This window comes from Sus scrofa, chromosome 13, assembly GCF_000003025.6.
Source record: "Sus scrofa isolate TJ Tabasco breed Duroc chromosome 13, Sscrofa11.1, whole genome shotgun sequence".
Lineage (NCBI taxonomy): Eukaryota > Metazoa > Chordata > Mammalia > Artiodactyla > Suidae > Sus > Sus scrofa.
The window spans coordinates 68637983-68658256 of NC_010455.5; the positions used below are offsets into that span (position 1 = coordinate 68637983).

At 40.2% G+C, this 20274-nt stretch overlaps 1 protein-coding gene across 6 annotated transcripts in view; it reads right to left on the reverse strand.

Moving 5' to 3' along the window:
- RAF1 (Raf-1 proto-oncogene, serine/threonine kinase) overlaps positions 1-19929 on the reverse strand; it is a 76784-nt gene extending 56855 nt beyond the window's left edge. The window contains exon 1 of one of the 6 annotated variants that reach the window (XM_021069350.1): positions 19530-19928. The gene's annotated coding sequence lies outside the window, so the exon portion shown is untranslated. Of the gene's footprint in view, positions 1-19529 lie in introns of all 6 variants that reach the window. The other 5 variants (XM_021069351.1, XM_021069347.1, XM_021069349.1 and 2 more) reach the window with 5 other exon arrangements.

A 20274-nucleotide genomic window follows, 5' to 3' on the forward strand; every position in this document is an offset into this window, starting at 1 on the left:
TGGGGATACATGCCCCAAATTAAGAATGCTTTCTTGGAGTTCCAGTCGTGGTGCAGCATTTAACGAACCCACTAGTATCCATGAGGACGCAGGTTCGATTCCTGGCCTCACTCAGCGGATTAAGGATCTGGCACTGCCATGAGCTGTGGTGTAGGTCGCAGATGAGGCTCAGACCCCGAGTTGCTGTGGCTGAGGTGTAGGCCGGCAACTACAGCTCTGATTAGACCCCTAGCCTGAGAACTTCCATATGCCGGAGGGGTGTTGCCCTAAAAAGACAGAAAAAAGAGAATGCTTTCTTATGCATAATCAAATAACATTAGTTATAGTTTAGATTCTTGGATGTTAATTTAAAATACTCCTCATATACATAAGTTGTCAACCATGAATCCAATCAGCAAAATTAGAAGGAAAAACAACAAAATTTTGTTACTATTTCCAACAACTTCAGAACATGGAAAAGCTAAAATGTAGGAAAAGTGCTACATTTTCACATCAGGTTTCCAAATAATTCTAGAATCAGACAGCAGTCACTACTTCCTCTGTATCTGCTATAGGTCAAATGGCATAGACCACAATGCTATAGCCCTAAAAATCAGTCTCCATTTTAGTAAAAGGATGAACAATTTCTCAATGAATAAAAACAGGGGACTGCTGAATCTCAACATGTTTTTCAGGCCATAGCTAGTTAGATAATTAAAATGATAAATTTCTCAAATTCTTTTTTTTTTTTTTTTTAGTAATTCAAATACAGGAATGTCAGCAAAAAATCAACTTTTACAGCAAATTCATAGTTTTTTAAAACCTATTTTATTTATTTATTTATTTATTTATTGTCTTTTTGCCATTTCTTGGGCCGCTCCGGCGGCATATGGGAGGTTCCCAGGCTAGGGGTCGAATCAGAGCTGTAACCACCAGTCTATGCCAGGGCCACAGCAACGCGGGATCCGAGCCACGTCTGTGACCTACACCACGGCTCATGGCAACACCGGATCGTTAACCCACTGAGCAAGGCCAGGGATCAAACCCGCAACCTCATGGTTCCTAGTCGGATTCGTTAACCACTGCGCCACGACAGGAAGTCCCGAGTTTTCTTTTATATGCCAAGCAGAAAGCTCTGAAGAAAGAGAACAGAAGCAGAAAGCCAGTGATTTCAATCCTAAACTTTCAAGAAATAAGATTATCATTTTAAAAATCTAAGCGTTGGGAGGAGTTCCCACTGTGGGGCAATGGGTTAAGAATCCTACTGCAGGAGTTCCCATAGTGGCGCAGCAGAAACGAATCTGATTAGGAACCGTGAGGTTGCAGGTTCGATCCCTGGCCTCACTCAGTGGGTTAAGGATCCAATGTTGCCATGAGCTGTGGTGTGGTTCACAGACGCAGCTCAGATCCCGAGTTGCTGAGGCTCTGGTGTAGGCCGGCAGCTACAGCTCTGATTAGACCCCTAGCCTGGGAACCTCCATGTACCTCGTACCTAAAAAGACAAAAGACAAAAAAAGAAAAAAAGAATCCGACTGCAGCAGCTCCAGTCGATGAATAAGTGTGAGTTTGATTCCCTGCCCCAACACAGTGAGTTAAAGGATCCAATGTTGCCAAAGCTGTAGTGTAGAGGTTGCAGCTGCACCATGGATTCAATCCCTGGCCTGAGAACTTCCATGTGCCAAGGGTGGGGCCATTAAAAAATTTTAAAAAGTCGAAACAATGGTAAAGCAAGGTACAAATCCTCCCCATAATATTGCACTTCTGCCCTCAGGCAACAAATTGAATGCCCAGAAGGAGCACAAACAATACCTACCACTCAACTCCCAGGCATTCACAGAGAATTCACATTCTGTTGGCTAAGGCAAAAAGCTGTACTGTATTTCCAGAATCTGCAGAAGCCTGAGCACTCTTTCCACAATCCTCTTGCCCCAATCTACACAAAGCACCATGTGACTGGGAAACTGTTACAACAGGTAGGAACACTCTTGGATATGCAAACAAAGAGATTAGTAAACACAGGCCATACCATGTTTGTGAAAAGTGACTTGTTTAAAAATTTTAGGGAGCTCCCACTGTGGCACAGTGGAATCAATCCAACTAGTATCCATGAGGATGATGGTTCTATCCCTGGCCTTGATCAGTGGGTCAGGGATCCAGTGTTGCCTTGAGCTGGGATGTAGGTTATAGAGGTGGCTCAGATCCTGCATTGCTCTGGCGTAGTCTGGCAGCTACAGCTCCAATTCGACCCCTAGACTGGGAACTTGCACATGCTCCAAGTGAGGCCCTAAAAAGCAAATATATATATATATATTTAGAGAAATCAAGTTATTTCCTAGTACAATTCCTAACAAGCTGTTGGGAACTGATCTTACAAAGGATACTTGTATAATTTACTCTGAAGTACTCACAATCCAGAATACCAGGTTGTAATAAAGCCATTTTAACTCAATACGTTCATTCCAGCCTTCTCACCCTGTGACCCAGCTTGAGCAATAATTTCAGTGAATTGCTGCATTCACAGGAATTTCTAAAAATGAATAAGAGCATCAGAATAAAAAATAGTAATTAATAAGAAATTAATTACCCTGGGCGGGCTCGTTGTTTTTGCTTTTTAACTTTACCAGATGCTATAAAAAATGTTTTCAAAGCACAATATTGTTAGGGTGCAGCACACCAAGTACTATTAAAGAGCCCCAGGGCAACTCAAATCTGATAAGACTATAGTTATGAAAATGTAACTACCAGTATACTTAGAATACAATTTTAAGTGATTTGAGTCCTATGCTTAAGGTCCATCTTTCACCTTACAGCTTTATCTGAGGCATAATGTTTTATTGCACTTTAAAACAGTAAAGTGGGAGGCAAAAATACCTAAGGTATCCAGCACTTTGGTATAAAACGAGGTTTTAAAGAAATTCTTAAACAGTCTACCTAAAATATAGTTTCTGAGTATGTAGCAATACATTCTGTGGTTGAAACTGATTGCAGAAAGTTTACTTCAGTTAAGAGAATGTACAATTTTACAGAATTTTAGTTTATTCCTCTCCACTATTTCATAGGACTATTAGAATTAAACACGCTAAAGCAGGTATTATTCCTACCTCTTTTATAGATAGAATGTGAAGTTCAAAGGTTTAGTGACAATAAGAGAAGCAAAAAAAAAAAAAAAAATTTTTTCAGGAGTTCCTGTCGTGGCTCAGTGGTTAATGAATCTGACTAGAAACCATGAGGTTTCAGGGTTCGATCCCTGGCCTTGCTCAGTGGGTTAAGGATCCGGCGTTGCTGTGAGCTGTGGGGTAGGTCACAGACGCAGCTCGGATCCCGAGTTGCTGTGGCTCTGGTGTAGGCTGGTGGCTACAGCTCTGATTAGAACCCTAGCCTGGGAACCTCCATATGCCGCAGGAGCAGCCCTAGAAAAGGCAAAAAAAAAACAAAAAACAAAAAAAATTTCAGGTCCTCAGACTCTAAATTATAGCCCTATTTTAAAACACTGATTTAAAAAAAAGTAATTATTTAACATTGTTATTATTACACTTGGAAATAAATATTGCTTATAAGTAATGCATCAGATTTATATGTGGAGGAAAGAAAAATATGTTTTATTTATCATAAGCAGTTTATATTTTGTTATTTAAACGATTTTTACTTCATTTCTAAAAAAATGATTTAGTTCAAATTCATTATCTACTACTTTTTCTCACATGGCCTTTCTTCTTCACCATTAAATGATATAGAATAGAGAATGTATCAAAAATATATTCTTTTGGAGTTCCCACTGTGGTGCGGCAGAAAGGAATGTGACTAGTAACCATGAGGTTGCAGGTTCAATTCCTGGCCAAGCTCAGTAGGTAAAGGATCTGGTGTTGCCGTGAGCTGTGGTGTAGTTCGCAGATGCCGCTCAGTTCCAGAGTTGCTGTGGCTGTGGTATAGGTTGACAGCTGTAGCTCCGATTAGACCCCTAGCCTGGGAACCTCCATATGCCTCGGCTATGGCCCTAAAAAGCAAAAAAAAAAAAAATTTATTCAGAAAGCTAACTTATAATCTGCAGCAATGGATAAGGACTTAAGATAAATCTCTATATAATTAGAAGACTGCTCAACTACAAACCATGACTCACTGATTATGACCATAACTCAAAACAAAGGAATTCCTATACATCAAAATAACATGGGCACTGCCCTATCTACTGTATTATCCAACTGCTGTGAACTTCTCCTTGGTTTGAAAGCAGAAAAAGGAGGAGGAAATTATAGCAAGAGCTTTAAGTCTATGACGGACATAAATGACCTGAATACATAAAGTGTGTATATGTATAGTTTTAAACAGCTGTTTACTTGGTGACATCCAAATTTATGACTTATCTGAATTTCACTCTCCTCTACTTGGCATGTTTTATAAAGTGTGAGGGTTAAATAATGTATGTGAACCACACAGTATTGGGCTCAGATAGTGAATGTTATCTATTATCATGATATACAACCATTGTGAACTTTTCTAGATTGCCCTTAAACCTCTAGCCTGGGTTTTTCTGAGTTTAAAGCCTAAAGCTCTTAACCACTACCATTACTGTGTCCCAAAATTAAGTCCCAGTTTTCAAAGTACAGATCAACTGCTTAGCTCTCACATTACTTGGTGAATAACTCTAGCTATATGCTGTCTCATTCATTTGCTCTTTGCAAACCATCTCCATACTCCCAGGGATCCTCTGCCTAACCTGCATGGAGTAGTAACTCTCAATGTTTTTACTCATTAGTCTATAATTTGGAAACTGTATTATCAGCACACTTCTAAATTATCTATAATTAACCCATGCAATTTTTTGGAAAACACCTTTCTCTCTACTTGGACTTATCATTTCCTCAAAAAACTTATTTTTATTTCTCTAGGATAGAGGAGAGATTAAACAAGATTTAATATCAAAGATAAGAGAAATAAACCAAATATACAACTTACAGAGACAATGCTTCAGAAAAATATAAAATATACTGTTTCACTGTTCTTTAAGTAAAATACAGTTAAAAGAAGCTCTATTAACTATTTATGGTACACAAGTTTATCAAAAGATGTCAGTTTATATTTTAATCAGTTTAATTAAAATATTCTAACACTGGAAAAAAAAATTCTAACACTGGAACCTTCCTGATAAATTTGAAAACACGTTGAGAGTATAGAGTAGGAGGAATGGTAGCAATGAAATAAACCAACCTATCCCATAATTTTAATTACTCCAATAGCCATTCTGATGAGAATACTAACACTATTTCAAAGACTTGGGTCTATTCAGTTTTGATTACGTAATTGTATAATGAACCTTTAAAATTACAAAAGCTGGAGTTCCCATTGTGGCGCAGCAGAAATGAATCTGACTACGAACCATGAGGTTTTGGGTTCGATCCATGGCCTCACTCCATGGGTTAAGGATCCAACATTGCCATGAGCTGTGTACCATGAGCTGTGGTGTAAGTCGCAGACGTGCTTTGGATCGGCATTGCTGTGGCTGTGGTGTAGGCCAGCAGCTGTAGCTCCAATTCGATGCCTAGCCTGGGAACCTCTATGTTCCGTGAGTGCAGCCCTAAAAATCAAAAAAATTAAAAAAAAATAAAATTACAAAAGACAAGGAGTTCCCTTCGTGGTTCAGTGGACTAATATCCACACGGACATGGGTTTGATCCCTGGCCTCACTCAGTGGGTTAAGGATCCAGTATTGCCGTGAGCTGTGGTGTAGGTGGAAGATGTGGCTGGAGTTCCCTTCATGGCTCAGTGGTTCACAAACCTGACTAGGATCCATGAGGATTCGGGTTCAATCCCTGGCCTCGCTCAGTGGGTTAAGGATCCAGGGCTAACATGAGCTGTGTTGTTGCAAAGGAGGCGTGGATCCCTCATTGCTGAGGCTGTGGTGTAAGCTGGCAGCTACAGCTCCAATTAGACCCCTAGCCTGGGAATCTCCATATGCCATGGGTGTGGCCCTAAAAGGCAAAAAAAAAAAAAAAGACGCAGCTCAGATCCCGCCCTGCTGTGTCTGTGGTAAGGCCAGCTGCTACAGCTCAGATGTGACCCCTTGCCTGGGAACTTCCATATGGCACACATGCGGCCCTAAAAAGACAAAAATCAATAATAAAATTACAAAAGCCAATGAATCATTTAAAAAATCTTTCCACTAATCTCCCTTTTCCCAGTATTACCTATCATATAAAATTCTAAGCATCCTTTTTTTCTTTTATTTTCTTTTTACAGCCATACCTGCGGCATATGGAAGTTTCCAAGCAAGGGGTCAAACTGGGGCTGCAACTAAGGCCTATGCCACAGCCGCAGCAACACAGGATCCAATCTACATTTGCAACCTATGCCAAAGTTCGCTGTGGCACACGTTCAACCCCTGGCCTGGAAAATTCCACAGGCCATAAGTAAATAAAAGTAAACTATTATCTTTGGGGGCTTTTTTTAAAATCTATCTTTAGACAAAAGAATCACAATTGTGAGATGGTCAAACTATAAGGCTTGGGAGAATTGAGAATGACAAAAGAACAGATTCACCTTCTTCAACTACAATAAAAATCTCACAAGAACATATACTGAGTAGTGTGAAGAATAGTAACTAACATTACCTGCTCTGTTAAAAAAATACCTTTTGTGGAGGAGCAAAAACATAGTTGATCCTCATTTTAATGTACTTATAAGGTACCATCACTGTTTCTCCTTTAAGCTCATTCCTTTGCTCAATCCAGCCTTGGTGCATCGGAGAGACTGGGTGATCAATTTCTCAGTATTACTCCAAACTTCCTTTAAGGAGTAAGTGCTTTGTCTCCCCACCCCCACCCCTTTTATTTTTAATTCAATCGGTCACATGATACTGGAGAAAAAAAAGCACCCTCACACATAAAAAGTTTCTGCAGAACACTCACTTAAAAATAAAATGTCATCTCATCCAAGCTAGGAAACAATAATATGTTCAGTTTGGAAATGGCTTGGCTACAGTTTCCTAAACAGTCCAAAAGGGCACTCTGATGCACTGCAAGGTGGTGTGTGTGTCAATAATTTCAGTTTCCTCACTCCTCTTTCCCAATTTCTGACCACAAACTGGTAACTTCATTAGATGACTGGCCAGCATAAACACACATGAAGAAATGTGATACTCTACTCTTCTAAGAGTTAGGAAGCAGAGCCGCCTAAATTTAATAAAGATTCTAACTTTTTTTAAAAAAAAGATTAATTTTAAAATACAAGTTAAAAATCAGCTAGTTCAAACAATTATGTTAAAGCAATCAATCCACAATGAAAGACATTTGGAACCAATTTTATTTTTAACTGTTTTTTCCTTATTTTCACTTTAAGCCATTTTGAACCAATTTTATTTTTAACTGTTTTTTCCTTATTTTCACTTTAAGCCATTTTGAACTCCTTTTTAACCTAAGTTTTACTTTTCATCTCCACATCAATCATGATTTCTTCATTTAGGCAGCAAATGCTCATCTTAAAATAAACAGACATTTATAAAGTAAGTATACCATTAACACAAATATGAAAATATACAATGCATAAATAAAATATGATTTAAGTATGATCATTCTGATGGCCAGGTAATAATGGAATAAAAAATGGTTACATGGTGGAAGGGAAAGGAAGGGAAATAAAAACCACCCAGACATCTCACCCAGCTAAATTAACACCTGGAACCACTGGCTTAACCTTGTACCACTAATTTCTGTTCCACATAAAAGGCATCAATTTTAACGGCAAGTCCTGCATAATCAACAAGTGATTTAAAAATAGCATTAGCTTTCTTCAAAAATAAAGATAGAAAAATTAAGTGAATTTTATTTATTTCCTCAAAAATAAAGATACGAAAAATAAGTGTACTATTCTGCACACTGGCACCTCCCACTTGGACAGACACTGGGATTTATTTTCAAGATAGAAAGTACTTCTCCGTGTTTATGACTTGCCAAAACTATCTGAAGAAATAACCATCCGAATCACCCATTTCTCCTATAACTCCTTCTGGAGTCAACAGCTTTCATACAGAAAGATTCCCTCGTCTTTAAAGATACCCCCAAAGGTAAGCACCTTATTTGCTTTAAGAACTTATTGTAAGAATTACAATAAGGTACCTGAGAGTCAACTAATAGGTACCTGTAAAACCAATAGTATCATTTGTTTTCCAAAAAATATTTTAAATCAACTTTTCAAGAATAATTTTCTGAAAACAATTAAGTTTTCTCTATAAATCAAACCATTAATCATTCAAGCTCTAAATTATACCCAGCTACTTTGCCACAGGATTAAATAAACAAAATATTAAAATGTAATCTATGTAATTATATACCAAAGTACAAATGCCTTAAAGAAAAGAACTACTTGTATTTCCTACATCTTGTTATACTCTATTATCCAGTATAGTAAACTGCACATTAAATGCTCAGGTATCTAAATAAAATATTAAAGGAGAAAGGATATAATACAATATTTATCCTAACTTTTTTTTATAGATAACTGAATTACTATCTACCACATAAAAGCACTGATATATATAATCCAAAGGACTAGAATGCTTCTTTATACTGCGATCTGGCACATAAATGAGTGGAAAAGAATGAGGAGCACTATCATTTAATAATTTCTAAGAATCTATTTCAATTGCTAGCTGCTTTGAAGAATATAAAGTTCAGAAAAACAGCTCCTGTCTTTCAAGACTTTTAAAAGTAGAAGAAAAAAAAATTCATCATTTATCAAAGACTATGTGCTAAGAGGTTTCAGAATGACAAGCCCAGCCTACAACAAGCTTTTTTTTTTTTTGGTGTGGTGACTGTGGGGGAAGGGAAGTAACTTCTTAAGAAAACTAAAAATTCATCGCATAGAAAGGTCACTTGTAGTTTGAGTAGAGGAAGAGGTGGGCAATAAAGGATAATTTCACTATAGTATCTGAAGTTGAAGGGGTAACATTTTGGTAGACCAACACATATAAATGTTTTTCTTTCTTTCTTTCTTTTTTTTTTGGTCTTTTCTAGGGTCGCACCCATGGCATATGGAGGTTTCCAGGCTAGGGGTCAAAATGGAACTGCAGCCGCCAGCCTATGCCACAGCCACAGCAACTTGGGATCAGAGCGCATCTGCGACCTACACCACAGCTCACGGCCAATGCTGGAACCTTAACCCACTGATCAAGGCCAGGGGTCGAACCTGCATCCTCATGGATGCTAGTCAGGTTCATTAACCACTGAGCCACGACAGGAACTCCTATAAATGTTTTTCTTTATTAAAACTGGGTATTACTTGTACCTATTTTAGTAACCTACTTTTTTCACTTAATGTATCTTACCATCCAAGGTTAAATGAAATCATCATTTACAGATTGATGAATACATTTTAGATTAAAAGAGTATGAAGGAAAAAAGAAGTTAACTACAACAACTACATGTACCAGCTTATCAAAAATCTATTTTGGGGGGAGTTCCTATTGTGGCTCAGCAGGTTAAGAACCCAACATAGTCTCTGTGAGGATGCAGGTTCAATCCCTGTCCTCACTCAGTGGGTTAAGGATCTGACATTGCTGGGGCTGTGGTATAGGCCTCAGCTGCAGTTCTAATTCAGCCTCTAGCCTGGGAGTTTTCATATGCCACAGGTGCAGCCATAAATAGAAAAAAACAAAAAACTTTTTTTTTCAAAAAAGGAGTCATTAAATGTGTAATTAATTTATCTCTTTGAAGAACATTATATACAAATACATTTATAAGGGAGGGAAAAAGTCCCATCAGATGCAAATACAACCAACTTCCTAAGCTTCTAATTTGCCCATTCCATCTAATTAGCAATAAGAAAAGAGCCTAGAGCCATTTCACATCCTTAAGAATAATTATTATCAAGAAAAACATAAAATAGTAAGTGTTGGCAAGGATGTGGAGAAACTGGACTCATCTTACATTGTTGGTGGGAATATAAAATGGTGCAGTGGCTGTGGAAAATAATTTGGCAGTTTCTCAAAAAGTTAAGCAAAACTACCATATGATCCAGCAATTCCACTCCTGGGTATACACACTGAAAAGAAATGAAAGCAGGAACTCAAACAGACACTTACAAACCAATATTCATAGCATCATTATTCACAAAAGCCAGAATGTGGAACCCGAGTCTATTACACATATGCACACACACACACAAAATGGAATATAATTCATCCATAGAAAGTAACAAAAATTAGTGATATACTGTATAATATGAATGAACCATGAAAACACAGTAAGTGAAATAAGCTGGATAAAAGTTATAAATATTGTATGAGTCTCCTTACATGAGATACTTGGAATAGGCAAATTCACAGAAAGAAAGTAGAATAGAGTTGACCACAGGCTGGAGGTAGAGAGGAATGGGCAGTTATTATATAATTGGTACAGGGTTCTGTTATGGGATGATGAAAAAGTTCTGGAAACAGATCGGTGATCATGGTTACACAACACTATGAATGTACTTAATGCCACTGAATAGTACATTTAAATATGTTAAAATGGTAAAATTTATGTTATGTATATTTTACCACTGCCACCCCCCAAAAAGCTCAGGAGGCCCATTATGCATTATGAAATGGCTAAAATTATCAGCTAGATAAATACTAGTCAGGAAGGACATGATCTCTATTCTCACATGCACACTTCTCTACTCCCAGTCCAGACTAAGATGAAAGAAGATACAAGAATACCATTTATCCCCTCATTCTCTCTGGCTGTAACTTTCCTCCATGAATGCAGAAGAAAATAGCCAGTATGGCAAAAGCAGCTTGATCCAATTCTTCTGGCAGTAAGAAGCCAGAGCACTCTACAGATAATGACCAACAGAGAGGGAGGCTAAGCAAGGTAATCCCCTCAGTGTAACAGATGTCCTAAATTACAATGTTCTGAGTATGAGTTTATTAAGTAGTATATCCTCTTAATTATAAGCATTGTTTGTATATGGACAGTAGGAAGGAACTAAATCCACAGGTGATTAACCTGTGACTCTCATTCAATTAATGTTTATTATGTATTCAAGACAAAGTTTTAAGAACTTGAGATTTATAAATAAGACATGCCTCACCGGAGTTCCCATTGTGGCTCAGTGGGTAACGACCCCAACTAGGTATCCATGAGGATGCAGATTTGATCCCTGGCCTCGATCAGTGGGTTATAGATCCAGCGTTGCCATGAGCTATGGTGCAAGTCGCAGATGGCAGCTCAGATCCTGCATTGCTGTGGCTGTGGCAAAGTCCAGCAGCTGCAGCTGTGACTTGACCCTTAGCTGCCTGGGAACTTCCATATGCCCCATATGTGGCCCTAAAAAGCAACAACAAACAAGACATGCCTCACCTCTAAGGAGCTTTGGTCTAGCCGGAGATATAAAACACCTACACAAAAATTCAATTCAATAAACATCATTCCCAGCCATTCAACAAACTGAACTTCCATCACTGGGGGCCAGTCACTGTGCTAAACTCTGGGTATTCAAAGATGATTAATATACAGCTCTCTGAGAAAAGATGAGAGAAGTAAACAAATACTGTAATAAAAACATATGAAGTCTACAGTGCATAGTACCAAAAAAGTATGTACACAAACTATTTAAATTTAAATAAAAGGTCCCACTGTGCCACAATGGGATTGGTGGCTTCTCTGCAGCACCAGGACAGTTTCCATCCCCGGCCCAGTACAATGGGTTAAAGGATCCAGCTTTGCTACAGTTGTGGCTTAGGCTGCAACTGAGGATCGAACCTAATCCTTGGCTCAGGAACTCCACATACCAAGGGGCAGCCGAAAAAGGGACATTTTGTAAAAAGGTCTTATTATAAAACCTAGTACTGCTCTTCCTCTTGCTCTTTCTCTCTTTTTTTCTCTCCCTTCTCCCCCCCCCCCACTGCCTGCTCCTGTATTTTCTCCACACCTATCTTCTCTCTCTTCTCTAATTGCCTCACAAAACAAAACAAATAAAAACATTAGTATTTAATGTTGTAATTTAGATGCAATGCTTTCTCCAAAGCGCACAGGCCTGGTCCCTCAGCCTCTCAAATTTTTTCGCAAATATTGGAGTTCCCATCATGGCTCAGTGGTTAAAGAACCTGACTAGTAACCATGAGATTTCAGGTTGGATCCCTGGCCTCACTTAGTGGGTTAAGGATCTGGCATTGCCGTGAGCTGTGGTGTAGGTCACAGACATGGCTTGGATCCCTCATGGCTGTGGCTGTGGCATAAGCTGGCAGCTACAGCTCCATTCAACCCCTAGCCTGGGAACCTCCATTTTTTCACAAATATCAATAAATAAGGAATTGTACCAGTAGAAGGCATTAATTTGAGTTTATGATCTGATGGAATAAGCTTACAAATGACTATACGATAACAGCCATAAGAAAAACAAATGCAAAGGGTTTAAGACAGGGTTAACAATAATGAGCAAGAAGAGAAAATGATCAGGAAATGATATTTAGAAGATGGTGTTCAAAATAGCTCTTAAAAGAGGAACAGATAAAACACGTCCATCTCTCTTCATTAGATAAGGTCACCAAGGGAAGCAACTTGCCCTATTCACCCTTCACCACGCCAGCCTGCTTCTACTTAGGTGCTAAAAAGAATGGCTTCTGAATTCCAATGAAGATAATTAAGAGGAATCCACATGAGCAAGACAAGGAAATTGTGTATTCAGTCTGAAAAGCAATGGAGACTCTTGGACTACTTGCCAAAGGAAGCAAGGCCAACACATCTACACTTGAATATTTTTGTATCATCACAAAATAGGATACATAAGAACCCCATAATATATTTCCCTCTATGAAAGCTGGGTATCTGGGAAACAGGAAAAAGTAGAATTACTCTGCACAGTCTAACTTTCTATATACTTTGAATTTTGAGGCATATCACTGTTACAAATACAAAAATTAATAAAACTTAATTTTTAAGATTCTACACATTAAGGAGCTCCCGCTGTGGTGCAATGGGATCAGCAGCACCTTGGGAGCATTGGGCCACGTTGGGATGCTAGTTCAGATCCCCTGCCCAGCACAGTGGGTTAAGGAGCCGGCGTTGCTGCAGCTGCAGCTTAGTTCGCAGCTGTGGCTCGGATGTGATCCCTGGCCCAGGGGCCATACACCATGGGGCTACCAAAAAAAAGATTCTACACATTAAAAAAGTGAAATCTGGGAGTTCTCACTGTGGCTCAGTGGCTTGGGAACCCTACACTGTTTCCGTGAGGATGCAGGTTCAATCCCTGGTCTTGCCCAGTGAGTTAAGGATCCTGCATTGCCACAGGCTACAGTGTAGGTCACAGGTAGGGTTCAGATCCTGTGTTCCTGGGGCTGGGGTTGGGGCTGGCAGCTGTAGCTCTGATTGGACCCCTAGCCTGGAAACTTCCATATGCCACAACAGGTTTGGTCCAAAAAAAAAGTGAAATTTGGCAGTAATGTGGAAAATGCACTGGCATGGGAAGAGATAAGAAAAAGGAGTTCATTTCAGAGATTCTAACAGTCAAGGCAAATATAGTAATAAAAGCCTGAACTAATTTGGAGGAAATAGAAAACAGCTGAAAGAAGCTTAAAGCGCGAGTTCTCACCATAGGTCAGTGGGTTAAGAATCCAAGTGCAGCAGGCACGGAGGTTCACGTTCAATCACCAGCCTGGAGCAGTGGGTTAAAGGAACTGACAATGCTACAGCTGCACTGTATGGCACAGTTGTGGCTCAGATTCAATCCCTGGCCCAAGAACTTCCATATGGCTTGGATGAGGCCATAAAATTTTTTTTATGTCTTGCCTTGGAAAACCCAAACAGAAAAGAATTCACGCAGAATTTATTTTGTGTTTCAGAACTGCTAAGCATCAAAATAATTCATGAAATGTATCAGTGAATCGTTTTACCTTTGTTAAAGGTAAATCAGACTGTGAAGATTTTTTATACTTGATGCTATGGAAAGAGTATTCTTGTTTCCTTATATTATGGAGGCAAGTTTCCTATTCAAAAGTGTCTCAAATTTTGTAGAAGCCATAGTGTTCTATGATATAATTGTGTATTTTTAAAAGACCATCCAGAACTCATCTTGGTAAATACCAAATCCTAGGTATAATTCATGTTGCAGTCAGAGTTTATGGCTGTACATGGAAGGGGTTGCTGGGGCAACTTTTATAAAAGTGAGAGATTTATAAACCTTTTCTTCATTGTCTTTTTTCCTATAGTACGAACTAAAAAATTATGTACCAATCTATGCATAATGTTTTATATTGCATAGAATAAAATTTAAGTGCTTCCTAATATAAAAAAATTAATTAAAAAAAAGCTCAAAGATACAGTTGTCAATGTAATCTGAGAGTAAATGAATGTTTGGAGGGACATAAGGGCCCATACCATGAATGATATTTTAACTTTATTATATGTATTTTTCTATTATAAAAGCAATATATTCAGAGAATATGGAAAGCATAAAGAGGAACATTACCCTCATTTGTGTTTAATAAACACTGCTAACATCTACATGTGTTTTCCTCCTATGTGTAGATTTTGAGGTTTTTTTTTTTTTTTTTTTAAACAGCTTGGGATATAACTCACATACCATAAAACCCATTGAAAGTGTATAATTCAACGGCTTTCACTATATTCAGAGTTGTACATTCGAATACCTCCACAATCAATTTTAGAACATTTTCCTCACCCCAAAAAGAAAGCCCTATCACAGTCACTGCCCATTCCCCACTCCCTTAAGCCACTGGCAACCACTAATCTACTTTCTGTCTCTGCAGATTTGCCTATTCTGGACACTTTATATAAGTGGAATCACACAACATGGGGTCTTTTCTGATTGGCTTCTTTCATTTAACATAATGTTTGCAAGGTTTATACATGGTGGAGAATGTATAAGTACATCATTTCTTTTTATTATGGAATAATATTCCATTGTATTAAGTTTTGTGTTTTTTAACACAACATTTGCCATTCAGATATAGCATTTACCATGTCATAAATGCTTCATACATGCCATAGTTAATGAAAGGCACAGCACCCTTTGAGTGGCTACCTCAGTTTACTTAACCACTTTAAGTAAGGTGGATATTTTAACTATTTCCAGTGTTTTCTACTGTAAATAAACTTTTGAAAATGCAAATAAGAGCTCCTTTCTGAATGATCTATTTGGATCCAAGGAAATGCCTCTCCCAGACTCTCTGAGCTTCATAATTAAATTTGCCACAGAGAATAAGAGTCATGTTCAAAATTTCTTCTACCCCAAAACTAGGTAAAAGATAGGTGTTAAAAGCTATCTGAGGGAATTCCCTTTGTGGTTCAGCATTTAATGGTCCCGACTAGGATCCATGAGGATGTGGGTTCAATCCCTGGCCTCACTCAGTGGGTTAAGGATCCCACGTTGCTGTGGCTGTGGCTGGCAGCTGCAGCTCTGATTCAACCCCTAGCCTGAGAACTTCCATATGTTGCAGGTTCTGCCCTAAAAAGACAAAAAGAAACAGAAAAGTCAAAATGTAAAGACATATTAACCTAGTTAAATGCTAACTAGCCTGACGCTTCCATCAGAAATGTACATGGATGGAGAAAGGTAAATACTTTGTCCAGAGGTGATGCCTAGTACTAAGTAGCTTCAAATAAATCAGACCAGTTTTGCCTTCCCTAGCAGGTTGGAAGAAAATAAATAAATATGAAAGAATATCTTGACTAAAATAGTCAAGATGTACTTATTCTTTGCTACTGGATGATAGTAAATGAAACCAAACAAGTAGAAAGAAAGATGTCACCGGTACAGTTCACAAGGGTCCTCAGAAGCAATTAGACATATTCAGTTCCCCCAAAACATTGATTGTGATTGTCTGCAGCTTCCCATTCATTAAGCAAAAATGTAAACAATCTCTACATCACAAAGGCTTTGATTCCAAACTAGTTTTAAGACTGTCAATCCCCACCCAGTAAAATCCCTTAGAATCTGGTCTAAAAATAAAACTATGTGTCAAGTGTTCCTCAAGAAAAGCTATGTATACTGATTGGAATGTGAAGCAATTAACACACTTCTTGAGTGATTTGCCAAAGAGATTTGAGATAGCCTGGGCCAAAACCAATAACAAAGAAACAACACCCACTTGACATTTTCCTTGGTTAAACTGAGATTCTAGGAGTAATTTTAGAAGGAAGGCTAACAGATCTGAAGTTAACTACCAAAATCATTGAGAGCTATACATGTATTCTTGGAGAGAAGGAGGAACAGAATGACTAAACCACTGTAAAATTAAAGATGAAAACTTTGATATGTAATTAAGGAATTTTTACTCACAACTTTACGGCAAGCATAAAATATGCAGCCATTACTGTCTTGAGGATTAGAAGCAAAGTAGTTAAGCCTCATACCAGAAATACTAACTGAATTGTAACACGAATATCTAGTATCACATTTTCAACCTAGTCAGTTTAGCAAATAAGAATTCTTATACATCCACGCACATCCATTAACACACACAAGACAACCTAAATGCTAAACAACCTCATCCTAAATGATCCCAAGTGTTCCTTGATTTCCCAATTACTTTAGTCAAGGTGAGCAATTTTCCAACTACAGGCATTTGTTTTGGAGAACTAATTTCCACAACATGGACAATTTAAAAAACAAAAGATCTTTTAAGCTCAATTTTGTGGTTCCATAAACCCCCAACTGTCACATTAGTCCACTGTCTTTCAAAGGCATTACTTAAAATTCTCTTCTGCAAGTCAACATTAAGGCATGCTATTCAGCTAACAAGCTCTTCCCAAGACCAGGATTATAATATGTGCTCTATTATGTTAACGTGCAAATAAAGGCACTCCCCCATATAACATTTTTCTATTTTAAGGCAGTAGGTTATTAACAGTTTTATCCATAATTAAAATGTGATAGAATCATATACCTACTACTAATAGGCATTTGAAATAGTAATTTGAAGTTATTAATTATATTTTCCATTTAATAAGTAATCCATTGCTTCTGGAAAAGTCAAATTTTATTTCCAAGAAGTTGTTGTTTAATCTTCGGAGCCAGCCACCTACCTACTTTGGATTTCACAAACAGCATGTTTTAAACTAAAAGCAACTAGTCTCAAAGCAGTTGTAATACAATACCTTATGTTTAACCATTCTCCATTTCATTTTTTAGATACTTTTCATCATAAACAGCCAGCTTAATCTGCTTCTCACTGTTCTCTTTGGCAACACTGAATCCCATAAAATAAATTCTAACATATTTTAATGAAGACTTCTACTTTGTTTTTGTTTGGTGGGGGGCGGGGCGGGAGGTTGGCCCAACCCGTGGCATGTGGAAATTCCCCCAACCAGGGATGGAACCTATGCCAAAGGAGCAACCCACACCACTAGAGCAACAACACTGGATCCTTAACCCACTGTACCACAAGAGAACCCTTCAAGATTTCTACTTTAATGGCATACACATTTTTTAAATTACTGACAAGAGTTTAACAAGACTAAGTTAATTCCACTACAATTTATAATCACAAACTCCACATATCTAAAAGATAAGCTTTTACAACAGAAACAGTATCAGGTTAATTTTCTCCAAGTATCCAGTGTTCAGCTGAGTCAAAGGTTTCTGTTGCATTTTACACAGCTTAGCCCTTGAAGTGATAACTGAAAGCAACACAAAAGAATTGTAATATTCTTAAGGGGTACACAATCCTTACAACCCAGGAAAGATTTAGGAACTGCTAGCTGAAGTCTGCTAATATCATAATAATCACTTTAACACAGGCATCAATCACAACAACACAGCTCTTTGGGGGAAAATTGTGTTCACAGAGCTAAAGACTTTAAAACAGAATTAGAATCCACAAAATCAATCCAAAGAAACAGTTTACCACAGAAAAATTTACTAAAAATACTTGCATTCTACAATTTTTCAGGTATTTCAAATAAACTGCTAATTTCTATATGACTGTGGAGCATGATTTACACTGTCAACAACCATTTAAAATGTTGTATTAGTAGAGGGTAGTACATTTATAAAGTCAACATTTTTGTGAGCAAGTATAACTTTAGAAGAATCTTTCGCAAGAATCCCTAGGAATACGACTTTAGTTCTTTGACCACAGTGTAAATGCAAAACATGTGACATAAAGCACTCATCAAAATGTTCTTAACTGGGTATAACAAAGTCAATCTTTGTGGGGGGGGGTTGGGGGTTTTGCAATTACTATCAGCTTTAACATCATCAAGAGAAGGGGGAAAGTAGCAGGAAGCAAAAAGAATCAGCAATACTCATTCAAAATAATCCCAACTAAATCAACTAGTTCACTACCTTCAACAAAGAAAGATCCTTCACAATCTAGCCAACTTTTGATTTAGACTCTCATCTCTCACCACCTTCTTCCTGCACCCCAGACTGCTTGCTCTCCCCAAATTCATCCCAACTCTAATGTATCTCTCTGCCTTTATACTAGCTGTTCCCTTGGCCTCGCATGCTCTCCCCCTCCTCCTCACCTGAGAAGCACTTACTCATCAGTCCAAAACTCAGCACAAAAATCCCCTCCAGTGTACAAGCTTCCTCAACTCCCCCAGGCAAAACTAGATCCAAATTCCCACGGCACTTGGTAAGTCCATCCTAATCACAGCGCATTGTTTTCACGCCTTGCGAGCAAACAGAGGGCGGACTCCCTCCACTCAGCCCAAAGAGAACAAGGCATGCAGAAATACTCAATGAACGTGCGCTGAATCCACTCCCTCCCGAGACTGGCTGATCCTCTAGAAACCGGTCACATCTCAAGGAGACACAGGAGATCCTATCTTTCTTCGCACCAGAGAAAAAATACCAGAGGGCACACCCAGAGCCCTTGGAAGAGAACAATGAATGAACACCGCTGCCTCACCTCTCCTGAGGTCCAAACGCCTCTCGGCATCGACTAGCTCTGCAGAGCCTCTGCAGCTGCAGAACTGAAGCGTCCAGGCGCTTCTAACTTCATACAAAAGACAGCCCTAGATCTTCATTCCAAAGCCTCCCGGGGCCAACCGTCAGTCTAAGCATCCCAAACCTCTCATTAGTAACCCGCAGAGTCCTGAAACCCAACCGGAGGCCCCTAGGTCTTTGTGGTGGGGCGCTGACCTATTTCCTCCTCTCCTCCCCGACTGCTCCCATTTTCCCCGAAAAGGGTTGTCACTTGAGTGACGGACGCTGAGAGAAGATGCAAGCCTGGGTCCCCCACTCCGCGGCAAGAAATGAAATGAGCCCAACTGAGTGACACACAGACCCGAGGCAGCTCTGGGCAGATTTTCCCGTGGTCAAAATACAAGGAATGTGCACCGGGTACAGGGGTGGCACTGGCATGTTTCCCCGAAACACAAGGAAACCTGAGTGGGGCTGTGGGAACTCGGCTCGCCGGCCATGACACCGGGCCCCGGGGCCCCCGCCCGCCCAGAACCAGCCGGGGTGACAGGGGCCTGGCCCGGGCCCTCCACCCCGCAGCCGCGGGGCCGCCCCGTCAGCGCCGCGCAGGCCGGGCCGCCGGGGAACTCGGCCCCCTCAAACAGGCCGCCCGGCATCCCCGGCATTCAGGACCCGGCCCTACCGCCTACCTGAGGGAGCCGGGCCGCCTCCTTGTCCAGCCGTCCGGCGGCAGCGGTGGCGGCTGGTCCGCTCCTCCTCCCCGCGGTGGGTGAGGGAGCGGGAGGCGGTCACATTCGGCGCGTCCCCAGCCCAGGGGACGGGACCCCAGGCAGCCCCCGCATCGTTGCACAAGCGCTCCGCGCCTCAGGGCACACGCCCCAAAGCCCGGCCAGCTGGCCCTCTTTGGGGCCCAAGAAGAGCGGCAGAAAGCCTTCGCGTCTCACGCTCGTTCTCGTCCTACTCCCGCCATCTAAGATGGCGGCCCCAGCGCCCGCGATGAAGAGACTCTCGGGCGGCCCCGGCTAGCGAGCCCTCCACTCGGTGCTCCTCCCCTCGACCTGCGGCGCCAGCAGTTCTCTGCTTCTGCGCGAGCTCGCTCGGCAGGCGACTTCAATTTGGCTCTGGCATCCACCGCTCTGGCCTGAACTTGGGCCCCGCCTTTCAGGGGGCGTGGCCGCTTAACCGCGCTCGTCGCCATTTCCTCGCCGTCAGAGCTGTAGGTCGGGTGTCGTCTGGTCCCCGGAGAGGCAATTGGGAGGGGCTGGAGTTTAGCTGCCCCGAAGAAGTTTAAGGCCTAGAGGAGGCCAGCCTGCCGGCATCACAGAGTCCAGAGATAACCAGACGTGCTTGAGAACTCGAAGCATAGAGGACGGTGTCTAGCTTTGGCGCGTCCTCCCTGGAGCCCTACACATCTGTTGTCAAATCGCGACTCCG